General features: G+C 43.5%; 1 pseudogene across 1 annotated transcript in view; it reads right to left on the minus strand.

Moving 5' to 3' along the window:
• Positions 1 to 11,542: 11,542 nt before the first annotated feature.
• The window catches only part of LOC112604500, a 21,782-nt pseudogene continuing 20,083 nt past the window's right edge, over positions 11,543 to 13,241 (minus strand). Inside the window, exon 2 of the transcript XR_003115235.1 lies at positions 11,543 to 12,624. The product of XR_003115235.1 is annotated as a sodium/potassium-transporting ATPase subunit beta-3 pseudogene (transcript). The remainder of the gene's footprint in view (positions 12,625 to 13,241) is intronic.

Genomic DNA, 13,241 nt, shown 5'->3' on the forward strand with positions numbered 1-13,241 from the left:
GAAGCAGAAGAATCACTTGAACCCAGGAAGCAGAGTAGCTGCAGTGAGCCAAGATCATGCCACTGAACTCCAGCCTGGGCAACAGAGTGAGACTCTGTCCCAAAAAAGTATATACATAGATAAAATAAAACAGTACAGGATTTGTATCCTACAGATTACAAAATGCTGATGAAAGAAATTCTGAAAGACCTAAATAAATGGAGAGACATACCATGTTCATGGATTGGAAGACTCAAAATAACAAAGATGTTAATTCCCTCCAAAATTTATCTACAGGTTTTATGCAATTCCTATAAGAATCCTAAAAAGGTTTCTTGCAGACATAGACAAGCTTATTCTAACATTTATATGGAAAGGCACAGGTCCTAGAATAGCTCAAACAATCTTGAAAAAGAAGAAACAGAAAAGAATCACTCTACCAAATATTAAGTCTTACTATTTAGTTGCAGTAATCAAATGAGTGATATTGGTGAAGGAATAGAGAACCCAGAAATAGACCCACACAAATGTGGCAAATTGATTTTTGACAATGGTATGAAAGCAATTCAATGGAGGAAGGATAGCCTTTTTAACAAATGATGCTGGAGCATTGAACATGCATAGGCAAAAAAAATGAACTTCAACCTAAACTTCATACCTTCTACAAAATTTAACAAAAATAAATCATAGACTTAAACGTAAAATGTAAAACTATAAAACTTTTAGAAAAACATAAGAGAAAGTCTTTGGAATCTCAAGCTAGACAAGGGATTCTTACACTTAACATCAAAAGCATGATGGAAAAATTGACAACTTGGCCCTCATCAAAATTAAAATATTTATTGCTTCATAAAAGATGCTGTTAAGAGAATATATAAGTAAAAGCTACAGACTGTAGGGGGAAATATTGGCAAAGGTTACATCAGACAAAGGACTAATATCTAAAATACATAAAAAATAGCCCTCAAAACTCAACAGTAAAAATACAAACCAATTACATGGGCACAAGATATAAACAGACATTTCATCAAAGAGAATATTCAGAAAGCAAAAAGGCGCATGAATAGATGTCCAACACCACTGGCCATTAACCGTATGCAAATTAAAACCACAGTGGAATACCAGTACACATCTATTAGAGTGGCCAAAATAAAATATAGTGACATTGCCAAATGCTGGTAAGGATTTTGAGAAACTAGATCATTCATACACTGCTGGTGGGTATGTAAAATAATACAACTACTCTAGAAAAAAGTCTGAAAAAAATTTTTTTTAATTAGAGATGGGGGTCTCACTATCTTGACCAGGCTGGTCTTCAATTCCTGACCTCAAGCAATCCTCCCATCTTGGCCTCCCAAAATGCCAGGATTCGGCTAGGAGCAGTGGCTCACACCTGTAATCCCAGTACTTTGGGAGGCCAGGGCGGTTGGATCATGAGGTCAGGAGATCGAGACCAGCCTGGACAACATGCTGAAACCCCATCTCTACTAAAAATACAATAAATTAGCTGGGTGTGGTGGCACGCACCTGTAGTCCCAGCTACTCAGGAGGCTGAGGCAGGAGAATTGCTTGAACCCAGGAGTCAGAGGTTGCAGTGAGCTGAGATCATGCCACTCACACTCCAGCCTGCGTGACAGAGCAAGACTCTGTCTTAAAAAAAAAAAAAAAAAAATGCCAGGATTACAGGCGTGAGCCACCACACGAAACAAGTCGTTTTTTTTTTTTTCTTGAGATTAAGTCTCCCTCTATTGCCCAGGCTGGAGGGAAGTGGAGGGTTCTTGGCTCACTGCAACCTCTGCCTCCCTGGGTCAAGCAATTTTCCTGTTTCAGCCTCCCAAGTAGCTGGAATAACCTACGTGTGCCACCATGCAATTTCTTGTCAGCCTGTGACAAACAATTTTTTCTATAACAACATGCAATTACTATTTGACCCAGCAACTAACTGCCCTCCTGGATTTTTTTTTTTTTTTTTTTTTTTTTTTTGAGATGGAGTTTGGAGCGACTTCCTAGGCTCAAGTCCAGTGGCACAATCTCAGCTCACTGCAATCTCCGCCTCCTGGTTTCAAGCGATTTTAGTGCCTCAGCCTCTCAAGTAGCTGGAATTATAGACATGCACCACCACGCCCGGCTAATTTTTGTATTTTCAGTAGAGACAGGATTTCACCATGTTGGTCAGGCTGGTCTTGAACTCCTGACCTCAAGTGATCCGCCCACCTCTGCCTCCCAAAGTGCTGGGATTACAGGTGTGAACCACCACGCTGGCCCCTCCTGAACTTTTATCCCAAAGAAAAGAAAACAAATGTTCTGGCGAGGTGGCTTACGCCTATAATCCTAGCACTTTGGGAGGCCGAGGCGGGAGGCAGCGGGATTGAACTCAGGAATTTAAGATCACCCTAGACAATATGGTGAAATCTTGTCTCTACGAAAAACACAAACAATTAGCCCGGCGTGGTGGTGTATGCCTGGCTGAGGCAGGAAAGATTACTTGAGCCCAGGAGGTCGAGGCTGCAGTAAACTGTGATCGTCCCACTGCACTCCAGCCTGGCAACCAGACCAAGACCCTGTCTCAAAAAAACAAAAGGACAGCACTTTGGGAGACTGAGGCAGCCAGATCACTTGAGGTCAGGAGTTTGAGACCAGCCTGGCCAACATGGTGAAACCCCGCCTCTACCAAAAATACAAAAATTAGCTGGGCATGGTGGTGGGCGCCTGTAATCCTAGCTACTCGGGAGGCTGAGACAAGAGGATGACTTGAGCCCACGAGTTCGAGACCGGCCTGGGCATCATGGCAAAACCCCGTCTCTACAAAAAATACAAAAATTAGCTGGGGGTCATGGCCCGTGCCTGTAGTCTCGGCTATGTGGTAGCCTGAGGTGGGAGAATTGCTTTGAGCCCTGAAGGTTGAGTCTACAGTGAGCTATGATTGCACCACTGCACTCCATCCTGGGCAATAAGAGTGAGACCCTGTCTTATAAAATAAAATAAAGAAATGAAAAAGAAAAAATTAGGCCCGGCGCAGTGGCTCATGCCTGTAATCCAAGCACTTTGAGAGGCTGAGGTGGGTGGATTACTTGAGGCCAGGAGTTTGAGACCAGCCAGGCCAACATGGTGAAACCCTGTCTCTACTAGAAATATAAAAAATTATCTAGGCGTGGTAGTACACATCTGTAATCCCAGCTACTTGGGAGGCTGAGATAGGACAATCACTTGTCCCAGGAGGTGGAGGCTGCAGTGAGCTGAGATCCTGCCACTGCACTCCAGCCTAGGTGACACAGCAAGACTCTGTCCCAAAAAAAAAAATAAAGTTAAAGTTAATGGTTTGAGGAAAAACTATTCTTTTCACTACTCTTGCAACTTGTCTTACAAGCTTGAAATTATTTCCAAAAAAAGGAAAAAGAAAAAAGTAAGAGCAGAGCTTAAAAGTTTGAACTTGAGACAGGCAGTGTCAGAGGCATTTGAACCAGAGCAACTCCATCTTGAATTGTGTCTAGGTAAAATAAGGCTGAGTTGGCCGGGCACGGTGGCTCATGCCTGTAATCCCAGCACTGTGCAAGGCCAAGGCAGGCAGCTGAGGCCAGGAGTTTGAGACCAGCCTGACCAAAATGGCAAAACTCCATCTCTGCTAAAAATACAAAAATCAGCCAGGCATGGTGGTGGGCAGCTGTAATCCCAACTACTCGGGAGGCTGAGGCAGGAGAATCCCTTGAACCCAGGAGGCAGAGGTTGCAGTGAGCCGAGATTGCACCATTGCACTCCAGCCTAGGTGACAGAGCAAGACTTCGTCTTGAAAAAAAATAAATAAATAAGGTTGAGACCTGCTGGACTGCATTCCCAGGTGGTTCACAGTCACAGGATGAGATAAGAGGTCAGCATAAGACACAGGTCACAAAGACCTTGCTGATAAAAGGATGCAGTAAAGAAGCCGGCCAAATCCCACCAAAGCCAAGATGGTGATGAAAGTGACCCCTGGTGGTCCTCACTGCTCATTATATTTAATTATAATTATAATGCATTAGCATGCTAAAAGACTCCCACCAGCGCCATGACAGTTTACAAATGCCTTGGCAACATCAGGAAGTTAGTCTATATGATCTAAAAGGGGAGGAACCCTCAGTTCCAGGAATTACCCACCCACTCGTTGAACACTCATGAATAATCCACCCCTTGTTTAGCATGTGATCAAGAAATAACCATAAAAATAGTCAACAAGCAGGCCTCGGGGCTCCTCTGCCTATGGAGTAGCCATTCTTTTGTTTATTTACTTCTCTAATAAACTTGCTTCCATTTTGCACTGTGGACTCACCCCAGTTCTTTCTTGCCCAAGAATCAAGAACCTTCTCTTGAAATCTGGGGTCTAGATTGGGACCCCTTTCTGGTAACAGGAGGAGTCAAGAATGACTTCCAGGGTCATGTGCAATGGGTCACACCTATAATCCCAATACTTTGGGAGGTCCAGGTGGGAGGATTGCTTGAGCCCAGGAGTTCAAGACCAACCTAGGCAACATGGCGAAACCCTGTCTCTCCAAAAAGTCAGGTGTGGTGACGTGCACCTGTATTCCCAGCCATTTAGGAGGCTGAGGTGGGAGAATCTCTTTAGCCTGGGAGGTCAAGGCCACAGTGAGCTGAGATCGAGCCACTGCACTCCAGCCTGGGTGATAAGAGACAGACCCTGTTTTGAAGAAAAAGAATGACTCTCTTAAGTGACTAGGGATCTAGTCACTGAACGTGAGAATATAAAATTTCATATCTTAGAGCATACATTAAATATGATTTCTTTTTTTTCTTTTTCTTTTTCTTTTTTTTTTTTTTTTCTTTTTTTTTTTGAGGCAGAGTCTCAGTGTGTTGCCCAGGCTGGAAAAGCGATCTTGGCTCACTGCAAACTCCACCTCCTAGGTTCAAGCGATTCTCCTGCCTCAGCCTCCGGAGTAGCTGCAACTAAAGGTGCACACCACCACGCCTGGCTAATTTTTGTACTTTTAGTAGAGACAGGGATTCACCATGTTGGCCAGGCTGGTCTCAAACTCCTGACCTCAAGTGATCTGCCCACCTCGGCCTCCCAAAGTGCTGGGATTACAGGTGCGAGCCACCAGGCCTGGCATTAAATATGATTTCATAAATTTAATGTGAAAGAGGATTGCATATTAATATTGCATAAATTTATTAAGGTTATCTTGACAATTTCCTTTATTCTTGGCTAAATTCTAAAAGTTGCCTATCTATAGTCAGATGGTTTGGTACAAGAACAAGAACCAGAAATACAGAGTCTCATTCCTGGCTCTAATTTCACAGAGAACCACAAAATGCTTAATTTCTTCAATGCTTGCTTTTTCATTTACAAAGTATTACTGATAATTATAATCTGCAAAGTACTTTCCTCAGGAGAGAGTCATGATTTGAGTGCAATTAACTGCTTCTAATTTTTCAAACATAAAATTCTATTTGGTTTTCACGTAGAAACACAGTGTCCAAACTAATTGTTTCCTAAAAGTGATTATTTTCTTAGAGTCATCAATTCATTTTGAGGTGACTTCATGAAATGGTGATTAAGTTGAAACTAATTCAGATAAATATAATATCATTTAACATTAGTCATCACAACAGCTCAACATTCTCATATTAGGAAGGCTGTACATCGTGGAAGTGGGGAGAAATATAAACAACAAAAAGAAATGTCAATTCTTACATAAAACTCTAGTTTCGATAATTATTGGTACAGGTGGCTCATGCCTGTAATCCTAGCACTTTGGGAGGCCAAGGTGGGCGGATCACCTGAGGTCAGGGCTTTGAGACCAGCCAGGTATGGTGGCGCATGCCTGTAATCCCAGCTACTCAGGAGGCTGAGGCAGGAGAATCGCTTGAACCCAGGAGGCAGAGGTTTCAGTGAGCCGAGATCACACCACTGCACTCCAGCCTGGGTGACAGATTGAGACTCCGTCTAAAAAAAAGAAATTATTGGTATCCATTCCTCTGTAAGTTTTCTCAGAAAACAGCCAAGATAATTATATAATTATACATAGTCTCACACCTCTACTATGCTCTGCAAAATAAAAAATAAAAAAAGAATTATATATAGTCCCAGCATTAAACTAATGAATTCATGACAACGAATACCACTGAAAATAACAAGATTCTGCCTTGGGATGTTAGTGTCAGACTTTAACATTGAAGACAATACTTGGAGCTATACTTTTATTTATTTATTAATTTATTTTATTTAGAGATGGAGTCTTACTCTGTTACCCAGGCTGGAGTGCAGTGGCGCCATCTTGGCTCACTGCAACCTCCATCCCCCAGGGTTCAAGCGATGCTCCTGCCTCAGCCACCCAAATAGCTGGGACTACAGTTGCACACCACCATGCCCAAGTAATTTTTGTATGTTTAGTAGAGATGGGGTTTCACTATGTTGGCCAGGTTAATCTCGAACTCCTGACCTCAGGTGATCCACCCACCTGGCCCAAAGTGCTGGGATTACAGGCATGAGCCACTGCACCCAGACAGAGACATATTTTCATCTAAATGGGACTGACTGGGAAATGGTGTCCAGGTAGACACTGTGTCCAAACAAGTTGCTCTTATTGCTCATTGGTAAGCCCCTTTCCCCACCTCTTCAGAATGTCTCTCCGATCTCAGATTGTTCTTTAGTAACTAGAAGCTGAGAGAGAAAAAACAATTCATGTATTCATCACCTCTCCTCACAAACAATGACTTTTATAATATACTAATTTTTCAAATGTTATCCCCCTTCCTATTTTAATATGTCTTTAGTTTAAATAGGCAGACTCATAAAATGATAATAATCATAAAATCATTAAATATGCCTGTAGTCACAGAAATGACAGAAGCTAATGCTTAGAACATACCTAGATAAAATTCTACAGTCACTGTACTGAGTTGAGGAGGAATAGCTAATAAAATCTTTAGATTTTTTTGAGAAAAAATTTATTGGAGTGTAACATACATACAGAAAAGTATACAAATCCTAAATATAGAGATCAATAAATAATAAAAAGGTGACTACATCTATGGAAACAACAGTCAGGTCAAGAAATAGTAGAAATAGTAATCAGGCCAAAGCAGGATGATTACTTGAGCCCAGGATTTCAAGGCCAGCCTGGGCAACACAGGGAGACCCATATCTACAAAAGATTTTTTTTTTTTTTAAATCAGGCATGGTGGTTTATGCCTGTAATCTCAACACTGGGAGGCTGAGGTGGGAGGATTGCTTGAGCTCAGGAGTTTGAGGCCACCCGGGGCAACAGAGTGAGACCCCATCCCTATAAAACATAAATTTAAAACAATTAGCTGGTCATGGTGGCATGTGTCTGTAGTCTCAGCTACTCGGGAGGCTGTGGCAGGAGACTCACTTGAACCGAGGAACTAGAGGCTGCAGTAAGCTGTGTTCATGCCATTGCACTCCAGCCTGGGCAACGAAGCGAGACCTTGTTTCTAAATAAATAATACAAAATCATAAAGACAAAAAGTGAAACTGATTGCTAGGGGTTAGCGGGAAGGAGCAATGCTCATTATTATTTAATGGATGATAGAGTTCAGACTCTGTCTTTAAAAAAAAGAAGGAAAAAAGAGTAGTCTATGGAAAATCTAATTCAAGGTACAAATAGATCAGAATAGTAGTTGAAGTTTGGAGTTATCATCTGGGAGGGGGACACAGCTACTAGGGGATGAAATAGTCCATATCTGAATCTAGGTATTTAACATTATGAATGTTTTTCATATGTTAAAATGCTATAATGCTATACATTTAAGATTTGTACATTTTCTCTGGTTATAAGTCAATTAAAAAGTAAAAATGTTTTGTTTTCTTTTTTTTTGAGACGGAGTCTCGCTCTGTTCCCCAGGCTGGAGTGCAGTGGCGCGATCTCGGCTCACTGCAAGCTCTGTCTCCCGGGTTCACGCCATTCTCCTGCCTCAGCGTCCGGACTAGCTGGGACTACAGGTGCCCGCCACAGCGCCTGGTTAATTTTTTGTATGTTTAGTAGAGACGGGGTTTCACCGTGGTCTCGATCTCCTGACTTTGTGATCCGCCCACCTCGGCCTCCCAAAGTGCTGGGATTACAGGCGTGAGCCACCGCGCCCGGCCGTAAAAATGTTTTAAGAATGAATTTTGCCTGTTTTTGAACTATGTGTAAATGGACTCATACTGCGTGTGTTCTTTTGTGTCTTGCTCAACATTAGGTTTGAGAAATTCATCCGCGTGGTTGTATATAGTTGCAGTTCATTCATTTTTATTGCCCATAGTGTTCAGTTGTATAAATATGCCACATTTTACTTATCTATTCTATTTTGGGGTTGTATCCAGTTTGGAGCTGATGTGAATAATATTCCTGTATATGTCTTTTGGTGCATCTGTCTTTTCTGCAGGACATACATTTAGTAGTAAAATTGCTGGGTCTTAGGGTATGTGTGTGTTCAATTGAGTATACTAACAGCTTTCCAGAGTGATCATACCAATTTATTTATTTATTTATTTTTACAGATGGGGTCTCGCTCTGTCACCCAGGCTGGAGTGCAGTGGCATGATCATCGCGTACTGCAACTTTAACCTCCTGGGTTCAAGCAGTCTGCGCACCTCAGCTGGAATCTCAGCTCACTGCAACTTTGGCCTCTGGGATTCAAATAATTCTTGTGCTTCAGCCTCCCAAGTAGCTGGGATTACAGGCATGCACCACTGCACCCAGCTAATTTTTGTATTTTTAGTACAGATTAGGTTTCATCATGTTGGTCAGGCTGGTCTTATACTTCTGACCTCAAGTGTCCGGCTGCCTTGGCCTCCCAACGTGCTGGGATTACAGGCATGGGCTACCCAACCTGGCCCCTCTGTTTATATATTTGAGTAAACTGCAGACACAATGCCACTTTACCACTAAATAACTTTGCAAAAACAATGATATTCTCTTACATAATCACAATACAGTTATGAAAATCATGAAATTAACACTGATACAGTACTATAATTGGTGTACCTTATTTAAATTTCATCAGTTATCTCACTAATGTCCCCTGTAGCAAAATAATAAGTTTTTTAAAACCTTGGTCCAGAATTCAGTCCAGCATCACATATTACACTTAGTTGTCACGCGTAAAAAGAAAAACCAGGCTGGGTGCAGTGATGTGAGGTGGGAAGATTGCTTAAGCAAGACCAGCCTGGACAACAGGTGGAGACCACATTTCTACAAAAAAGAAAAACCTTTTTTTTTTTTGGCCTTTAATCTCACAACCAACAGAGAAGACTTCTGAGACCCTTGGCCACCAAAATGTGTGGGGATTTTTATCCCACTAAGCAATGCTTCAGTGGGTTCTCCATCGGGGTGTCCCATAATTCAGTTCAATTCTGATGCCACACATTGCATGCCTGTACCAAAATATCTCATGTACTCCAGAAATGCATACACCTACTATGTACTTACAAGAATGATAAGTAAATGAATGAATGAGTGAATGAAAACTCTGACACGATCCTTAGGCCACTGGTACTTCTGACTGGCTAGAAATCAGGGTTCCTGCAACCTCTCCTTGGGTTTGACTACTTAGCTAGGACAGCTCACAGAACTCAGGCAAACACATTGCCAGTTTATTATAAAAGATATCATAGGCCGGGCGTGGTGGCTCAGGCCTGTAATCCTGTTACCGGTTGAGGGTGTCCAGGTTCTTGGCATCTTGAACAAAGAATTGGACAAAATGCACAAACAAAGCAAGGACAGAATGAAGCAACAAAAGCAGAGATTTCTCAAAAACAAAAGTACACTCCAGAGATTGAAAGTAGGCCTGAGCATAGGGGATCAAGAGCCCCGTTACAGAATTTTCTGGGGTTTAAATACCCTCCAGAGGTTTCCATTAGTTACTCGACGTACACCCTATGTAAATGAAGAGGATGAAGTAAAGTTACAAAATCATTTACTCACTGTACAGCCTAGGTAAATGAAAAGGATATTTCCTGTCATAGCTGAGATGTTTCCATTTGATTTAGTTTTCGGAAGTCCTTAGGTTCCCTGCCTCCAGGTCCTATTCTCCTGCCTAATCCTAGCACTTTGGGAGGCCAAGGCAGGAGGATTACTTGAGGCCAGGAGTTCGAGACCAGCCTGGCCAACGTGGTGGCTACTAAAAATACAAAAGTTTTTTGTACGCCTGCCATGAAATGGGCACGGTGGCTCACTCCTGTAATCCCAGCACTTTGGAAGGCTTGAACCAGGAAGGTAGAGGTTGCAGCGAGCCGAGATCGCACCATTGCACTCCAGCCTGGGCAGCAAGAGTGAAACTCCATCTCAAAAAAAAAAAAAAAAAAAAAAAAAGAGTCTTGCTGTCTTGCTCTGTTGCCTAGGCTGGAGTGCAGTGGCATGATCTTGGCTCACTGCAACCCCCACATCCCAGGTTCAAGTGATTCTCCCATCTCAGCCTCCCAAGTAGCTGGCCAACGCGGTGAAACCTCATCTCTACTAAAAATACAAAAATTAGCTGGGCGTGGTGGCAGGCACCTGTAATCCCAGCTACTCATGAGGCTGAGGCAGGAGAATCGCTTGAACCTGCGAGGCAGAGGTTGCAGTGAGCTGCGATCACGCCACTGCACTCCAACCAGGACAACAGAGTAAGACTCAAAAAAAAAAAAGCAGGGTCTTGTCCGGTCACGGTGGCTCAGGCCTGTAATCCCAGCACTTTGGGAGGCCAAGGCAGGTGGATTACATGAGGTCAGGAGTTCAAGAACAGCCTAGCCATCATGGTAAAACCCCATCTGTACTAAAAAATACAAAAATTAGACGGGCCTGGTGGTATATGCCTGTAATCCCAGCTACTTGGGAGGCAGAGGTTGCAGGGAGCCATGATCATGCCTCTGCAAACCAGCCTGGGCGACAGAGTGAGATTGTCTCAAAAAAAAAAAAAAAAAATCATAAAAAGATACAGATGAACAACCAAATGAAGAGATGGATATGGCAAAGTAGAGAGGGAGGGTTGTGGTGCTGCCATGACCTCTGGGTGTGCCACCTTCCCAGCACCTTCTGGTGTTCAGCAGAAAGGAAATTCATCAAATCTTAGTGTTTAAATTTTTAAAAAATATTTTTCAAATGCACTTTAATTTTCTTTTTTTCCTTCCTCACATACAGAACTTCTCCACATACCACATTTCTTGCAGCTATAAAGTCACTTGATGTTGGCCGGATACCATTTTATCTCTAAAACTCTGTTGACATCAAAATATGACAGTGTTATATCCATAAAATATTTACATAGCACAGCATATTAAGCTTTAGACACTTAACAATTAAACCACATAAAAAAAGGACAAGACCCCCATCCTACATGTTTGGAATCAGGTGTTCACCGGTTCCTATCTGGCGACTGTACACTGGTTCAAAGGGCAGCAGAAGCAACAGGCAGTTACTTCAGAGGACATTGAACACTACGATCTGGAAGCACGTTATGATGTAACCCAGAGTCATGTACCACACATCTTTCTCCAAGGTGGTCTCATAATTCTAGAAAGGAAGGTCCAGCTGATACAAAATGAAGACAGACAACACAACATTTACTCTGTGGAGATATCCTGCTTATACTATGCACTTGCTGTGATTTTGAACATAGCTCATCCCAAAAACTTGTCACCATCATCCTGACTTTTTAGGTTGGCTCATCCATCAATCTTGCCCTCAGCTGTTACTTCTTTCCCAGTATTGTTAGGAGCAAAGCTGACCTGAACAGTAACCAATGGCTGTAGATACCCCACATGAAGTTTTTTACCATAATATGGGAAATATTTTAAGTCTATAATTCCATTATGAGGATAAAATGCTACATTTGGTATATTTTCGTTCTTTGAAACACACTTTATCCTTGGCACTCCTTCAGGCTTTAATCCAATTATTCTGTTCATTTTCACAAGAATACAAGGGTTTCCTTGAGAATAGCCAAAATCAGGATCATTCATACCACTGCATGCTTGAAGTAACGAAATAGGAAACTGACATGCAACATAAACTGGACCCTTCTGTTCGGAAAGTGCTCCATCAGGACAGATTGTGAGGTTCTTCTGTTCTTCTAAAGTATATGGTTTTAGAAACTTCTTAAGGTCTTCAATGTACCCTGCATACGAAGTTGGATCAGACCTACTGAATGTATATTCCAATGCAGTCACTGGTTTTGGAAAAACTGTAAGTCCTGGGCTAGGAATCTGGTCACGGTATTTTGGAACACGGTATTTGGTTGAGAGTCTGAAGCATAACCCACATCGTGAATGAGAAGAGTGCAGCCAGGAACCCATAAAAAACTAGGTAGAAGAGCAAGATCAAACCCCAGCTGTTGGCGGTGCGCCCCAGGAACTCTCCGGTGGTCAGGTTGCATATGAAGAGCTTCCACTGGGCAAGGCTCTGGTTGAGGGACTTCTCGTTCTTCATCACGGTGTGCGCGCGGACGGCGAGGGGAGCGGAGGCCGCGGGGTTGCAGGCGGCGAGGGCAGCTGGGTTGTAGGCGGCGAGGGCAGCGGGGATGGAGGCGGCGAGGGCAGGGGGGATGGAGGCGGCGAGGGCAGCGGGGTTGGAGGCGGCGAGGGCAGCGGGGATGGAGGCGGCGAGGGCAGCGGGGATGGAGGGGGCGAGGGCAGCGGGGGCGCGTCCGGGCTCCGGCGGCGCAGCCGGGCGACTGCAGAGGAGGGTGGGACGCCCGGGAACACCTCCTCGTTATTAGGAGTACTCGAGCCGACTACAGTGTTTACATTTTTAATAGAGCTAAATTTCTTGCACCCTCAGCCCTTCCAGATGTTGGTGGGTGGGGCTTAAGTTCCAACCATCTAATCCTCTAATCACCTGGACTTTCTGGTGACCAGCCCCATCCTGAAGCTATCTACGGGCCCGCCCTAAGCAGGTTCATTAGCATAAACTCAGGACTTATCAAAGGAATTAATTATGAATAACAAAACTCCTCCTAGCACTCAGGATATTTCTAGGATTTTAAGAGTTCTGGGGCAGGCCGGGCGCGGTGGCTCAAGCCTGTAATCCCAGCACTTTGGGAGGCCGAGACGGGCGGATCACGAGGTCAGGAGATCGAGACCATCCTGGCTAACACGGTGAAACCCCGTCTCTACTAAAAAATACAAAAAACTAGCCGGGCGAAGTGGCGGGCGCCTGTGGTCCCAGCTACTCGGGAGGCTGAGGCAGGAGAATGGCGTAAACCCGGGAGGCGGAGCTTGCAGTGAGCTGAGATCCGGCCACCGCACTCCAGCCTGGGCGACAGAGCCAGACTCAGTCTCAAAAAAAAAA

Source organism: Theropithecus gelada, chromosome 13 (genome assembly GCF_003255815.1).
Source record: "Theropithecus gelada isolate Dixy chromosome 13, Tgel_1.0, whole genome shotgun sequence".
In the NCBI taxonomy this organism is placed as follows: domain Eukaryota; kingdom Metazoa; phylum Chordata; class Mammalia; order Primates; family Cercopithecidae; genus Theropithecus; species Theropithecus gelada.